The sequence below is a fragment of the Pavona decussata genome, unplaced genomic scaffold, assembly GCF_977016875.1.
Source record: "Pavona decussata unplaced genomic scaffold, jaPavDecu1.1 SCAFFOLD_72, whole genome shotgun sequence".
Lineage (NCBI taxonomy): Eukaryota > Metazoa > Cnidaria > Anthozoa > Scleractinia > Agariciidae > Pavona > Pavona decussata.
In genome coordinates, this window is record NW_028145491.1 from 4,925,001 (window position 1) to 4,931,305 (window position 6,305).

A 6,305-nucleotide genomic window follows, 5' to 3' on the forward strand; every position below is an offset into this window, starting at 1 on the left:
AAGCGATTTGTACGAGAAATATTACATGGAAAGAAGAAATAGTGTAAAAACACCTATCTAGCATTTTTCCGTTAAATTGACAATAGAGGTTAGAGCATCCGATCTTGAACACGGAGGGTCGTGGGTTCGAATCCCATCTAGGGATCAGATTTATTTCCTTTATTTCCTTTATAAATTGACAATAATTAAATAAAAAAGTCAACTACTAAATGGTTTTTATTCGAACCTTTTATGACCAAAATACATGAAGCATGGGGTCCTGCTATGAAGCTGCCCGCTCTGTAGTCACTCCCGTCAGCTCTTTGAGAGCTGCTAATTTCATTGGCACCAAGTTGTATCAGCCAGTTTACTGCCAACAGGGAGCTTTAGCAACGACGACAGCGACAAAGTCACTATTGAAATGAACTCGCGTTTCTTCAAACATCGTCATGATTATTCCAACTCGCTTTAAATGTCAAATGTAGGTGATATTTTCTGGAGTTTAATTCTTGGAGACCGCAGCCAATTTTAGAAAGAGAAAGAAAAATTTCTCGTCGCGGTATGTTTACGTCCCATAAGGAAATCTCACATCCTAGTCACGCAGTGACGGCAAAGAAATGCACGTGCAGAGATGTTGTTTTGATTATTAAGCCTATTGGCTTTTTTGACGTTCTCGTTGTCGTCGCTGTCGTCGTTGCATGCTAAACTGAAGCTCCCTTAGTTACTAGGCTCTAAGGCCGATTACTGATAACATACACTTGTAACTGAGCAGTTTTCCAAGAACACTTGGTGTACCGCTAGTCATGCAAGAAATCATTTTTAACCCATCCATGACGAGCATTCAAGTTCAGTGCAGAAGTTGTCAACTAGGACTTGAGGTTTAATAAAATACTTGCAGTCAGTTATATAACACACTTTCTGAATTAAGGGAACTAATAAATTTATATTTGCAGAGTAAATTTTAAGAGCATTCAGTGAAACAGTGAAACTGTACTGCATGATAACATCTCTCTCCTCCGCAGAAGCCTCTAAATTTTCGCGCGTGAGCGGGGACAAATACGACATATAACTTATAAGCATTTGTCACGGACCCACTCTTAAAAACATTAAGACTTGGGGCTGTGGCGGTCAAACTGTTCCACTGCTTTATAGTTCTAGGTAGGTTTTCTTTTCGTATGGAATCACTGGAATATGAAAGAATGCGGACTTTTTTCTGTCTCCTTTTATGGACACGACGTGAAAGTAATTGATCACTTTAGTTGGCTTGAAGAAATTTGTGCTTGCTTTTTGTTTCAGTGCAGTTAAGTGTAGAAAGAGGGTCTGGATGGGGTTAACTAACAACTGACAAATGGCCAAAATTTTAGCTGACAACTGACAAATAGCATAAAATTTAACCGACAACTGACATCTATACTCGCTGGTACTGACAACTGACGAAAGACCTGCTGCTACGTTTTTCGGCTAATAATTGATATATTTTATACCAAAGCACCAAACAAATGTGTACATTAAACAGCAGCAGAGTCAGGGGCGTCATATTTTATACTAACAATTCATATTAGTTAATAGTTTATTTCTAACATGACCCAAATTTACGTGGAACGCGCTCTAGCAATATACCGAGTCTATGTCCGCTCGTTCCGGCGTAATAAAGGCGATTGCTAGCTTTTGCCGCGTTGATTCGGATACGGCATTCGAACGACACCGAAGCCGTATTCCTGTCAATTGCGATGAGCTAGAGACAGCTCAGTCTCTAAAGAAGCATCTGTTGTCATTTCTTGGGCTGAGAGAACTGGCAATAAAATTCGGCCTTGGAGAGTTTGATTTAAAACTTTACCGCATGGCACCGAAGCAGGGAGGAAGAAGCGAAAATTTTGCGATAATCACAGATGGTCAGTGGAAAATGGAGCCGCCAAGCTTGCTGGAGGAAACAGGCAGCGAACTAACGCTTCTGGAACAAGGAATGCGCCGGCTGCATGACAGCATAGCTGCGACTAACAAGGAATACCTTGAAGAGGTCGAGTTGTGCACGTTACTCACAACAGTTGTGGAGAACATTCATGCCGTCTCCCATTTTAAACATGAGACGTTCACCGCCTTACAGTATTCCTAAGACTTTGGAACCATCACCAGGGAGACTTTACAAAAGACCACCATGGCTTTTGAAAGTATAAAATTCATGCAACCGCTTCTGTCAGCAGAGATTAGCGCTGAAACGGAGACTGCCATGAAATTATTGGTAGAGAAGTATCGTCCCGTAACACAAAGAACAGTCAGGGGTGAGACTACAAAGGACAAAGCAGGGGCTCTACCACCAGCGGTGTATACGAAGCCACCAGATTGCAGTAAAGTAAACTTTATGCCAGACGAAGAGAGCAATTCCATCACGGAAGATCCAGAACGACTCAACAGAGATGTTGAAGATGAATCAGTCCTGAGGTGCCATCTAATGATGTTACAGAAGTCACATTTGTAAATGACTGTCTCATTGATGTGGTCGTTGGTGCTGTGCGACCTCCACAAGAAGACGAAGACGATACAGCTTCAGATAAACGATATCTCTGACACTGAGGAGGAAATTTCACCTGTCGCAGTTTCAAGGTCTGGCCGACCAATACGCGCCCATTTTCGCTTGGATTCGTAAGGTATGTTCTTAGTAGATTGGCCATGGGATGATTTGTATAAAGGCCAAAGAAACGATTGTTATTGCAAAAATGTAAACATAAAATTTAACACTAACTAGAAACAAGTTTTTACAATACTTTTTAGGTTATCAGGGTACGCTCCTATCTGTCTTACATGACGTTTAAGTTTATTTGGGTTCTCAAGAAATTATTAAAATCTGCAGTTAATTATTAACAGTCATTTAACTGACAACTGACAAATGGCCCAGAATTTAACTGACAACTGACAAATAGCCTAAAATTTAAATGACAACTGACATTTGTACCCCCCCATCAAGACCCTCTAGAAAGGCCACATAATTTAATATGGGGAGGGGGGCGATGGCGACCTTTAATGGGGTCACCTTTTTTTGGATGGTGGGAGGGGAGGGGTGTTAGAAAGTTGAGGCAAGTAAACATAGCGAAAACTTAAAGCGGGTCAGCATTATTTTTAATGAAGGTATTAGGCTTAGGTATTTGCAATAAAATATTACAACGCAAAAAAAAAAAAAAAATTTAACCAGACTACAGCTTTTTTGTGCAAGCTTTGAGTCCAGGTTCCCCATCCCTTCCTCACCAGAGGCACTGGGAGCAAGGATGAGGTGAAAATTGAAAAATGGCCAGCAAATCTCGGTTGTCACGAAAGCTAAGACGCCGAAAACTAAGACCTAAGACCTAAGACCCTTTTTTTCTTGATTCCTTATTTTTGACTTTACTGGGAAAACCTCACCAAATGTTAAGTTGCTCATTATCGCTCGTGATGAGAAGCCTGTTGAGAATGTTGCTGATGTTTGCATACCAACACGCACCAACCAACTCCCAAGAAATACACAACTTTGTAAAGTATACCATTTGTTAAAGCCTTACCTTCAGAAAGAAAGTCAGTCATATTGGTCTTGCTTCCTGGTGACTTCCAGTCACTTTTCTGGTTGAATGTTGGTTTTCGTACTAAGCTTTCGTAATTACGAAAACTAAAACCCCATCTTATTTTTCTTGTTTATCCATTTTATTGAATATGAGTTTAGAGATGAAAAAAACAGTGTTACTTTCCCTTATTTTTGTAATTTTCTGAAGGTGAGCGGAAGTTACATCTGCAATAACCCGTTACCAAACGTTCGGTTTCTTGTTATTGCACTTGTTGCTTTACAAAGCTGTGTATATCTTGGGAGCTGGTTGGTACGTGTTGGTATGCAAACATCAGCAAACATTCTCGACGGACTTCTCATCACATGCGATAACAAGCAACTAAACACTTGGTGAGTTTATTACTCATCTTCAATAAAATGGATAAACAAGATAAATAAGATGGGGTCTTAGTTTTTGCAATTACGAAAGCCAATACCGTACGTAGGATTTTTTGTCTGAGTGGGCAAACTCCGCACACCCATCCACAGGGTTCTCCCGTATACAGACAGGGTTTCTAGTTGGACGTTTTTGTTTTCACCCCTACCCTACACCTATCGGGCGGCACATACCTATCTAGCCCATATATGAGAGTAACCCCCCCTAGGTATTACAACAACTACAGAATGAAGCTCATTGCATGATACAAGCAATGCCTGTCCTAACATTTCCAAATCTCAACAAGAAAGGCAGTTAAAACTATCAGGCACTTAAACGAGCCAAACGAAACCCAGCTGAAATGCCCTATATGAGATCAAAAACACCGTCGTTGAATACACAGATTAAGAGGACATATTCAAAATAGGAAAATCAAAACTCATCAGGCACAGTCAAATGACCTGTGATGTTGAACATACGATGGTTAAATCCAAGGCTCTATCAAATCCTCCAAACCCAATACAAATACTTGAGAGTAGCGCGGAAGTTCTTCGCGTGATGTTTAGATTGAGATAAGAAAATAAAAAAAAATTCGGTTATGGGCACTTTAAAAGCCAAATTTAGATCTGAAAAAACATACTCGTGTAAGCTAGATTTAAAAAGGCTGAAACACGAGCCAGGGAGTCGCGTATTCTTGTTAGTCTTTATTTACATGCCAAATTCTAAACCACAGGCACCCCAAATTATAAAATCATTATTTTCATAAAAAAAAAACTCGTACTGAATTTTGCCCAATCTCGTACCCAGAGTCTTCAGGCTTTTTGGTCAGCGGGGCAACGCCGGGAAGACTCTGGGGACATCGAATTTTATTACCGCAGGATTTCTGCGGTAAAACAATGGAAACCGTTACGGAACAGCCAATCAAAAAAATTGAATTTTTTCGATGTCCCCAGAGTCTTCCCGGCGTTGCCCCGCTGACCAAAAAGCCTGAAGACTCTGGGTACGAGATTGAATTTTGCCTCGAAAGATAATTATTCCAAAATAATTAATTGGAATTCACATTGAAGGAAGATTTTTTTCAGTCAATTTGTCGATTTTCTTTTCAGTTCGGACCAATAAGGCTACAAGAAATAGCTCAGCAAACTCGAACACTATGTCAGAAAAAATTAGTTTTCCTGGCGGGGGCAGCTGCCCCCTCTGCCGCTCCCCTACCCGCTATGTAACCGGAAAAGTGACATATCAAGAAAAAAGAAGGGTCTTAATATTCGCCCGTTTTCGGGGTCTTAGCTTTCGTGCCAACCCAGTGTAGATAATATTCCTACCGTAGACAGTGTAAATTGTTGTTCCTATTTATTGATACACCAGTGGCTGAGTTCCCTTTAAGCCAGTAAGCCCGAGCTTACAAACTTTTCGTTGTATATTTATTATGAGAACATTTTTTTTTTAATTTCATAGAAGTATTTCTTGGGGGTGATTTTGTTAAGAAAACGCAGAGGGAGAGTAAATTTCCAAAAACAACAACAACGACAACAAAAATTATGTTAAGCACATACGTTAAGCACTGTACAAACCGGATCGCGTTTGCGTTTGACTGTTCAGCAAAGCGACTTTTTGCCTTTCAGGGGTATCTCGATCAGAATGCTCAAGTCAGATAAGAAATGGATAGGCGTGCAAGGCTACGAACTTTGTGCGAGACAAGATGGGTGAGTAAAGGGCTGATGCTTCATATACCTTCCGTGTGCAGCGTTCCCAGGCGTAGTTCAGGCGCTCGAGATCTTGTCCCAGGATGGCGATGGAAAGGCAATGGGCTACTTATGTCAGGGGTACCCAACGGATCGTTTCGGTAAATTATCTGTTCGGAAGGCCCTTAATCCCCTACAATTTTCTGAAGGGAATTTTCACTTCGAACTTTCGTGATATGGGAAATTTAAGGCCTAGTGTTTTCGGATTGACAAAAATGTCGTTTCGGGTACCGAAAAAAGGTCAGCTAAGATTTTCGGAAAGGAAATAAGACCTAAGGTTTTCGGGAAATGGACAAAGATGCCCTAGTATTTCGAAAAGACTCAAGTTTTCCTAGAATGACCGAACAGATAAAAATATTATAGCGCAGCCTAAAATGAACCTACAGATCTTTAAAGGTACTCCAGATAGCCTAAAATAGCGTTTCAAAGGATCTGAGAGAAAACTGTCGTCGGGTGCCCCTGTTATGTTCTATCAAGCAGTTTGACTTTATTATTGCTTTATATGCAGTTGAGCATGTCCTATCCAACACACTTGCCTTGTCAACTATGTTGCGAGGAAATAGCGAAGATCTCCTTGAGGCAGCCCAAGAAGCGAGAGTCGTAATAAATATCATGGTGAAACTTAGAGAGCCGATCCGTC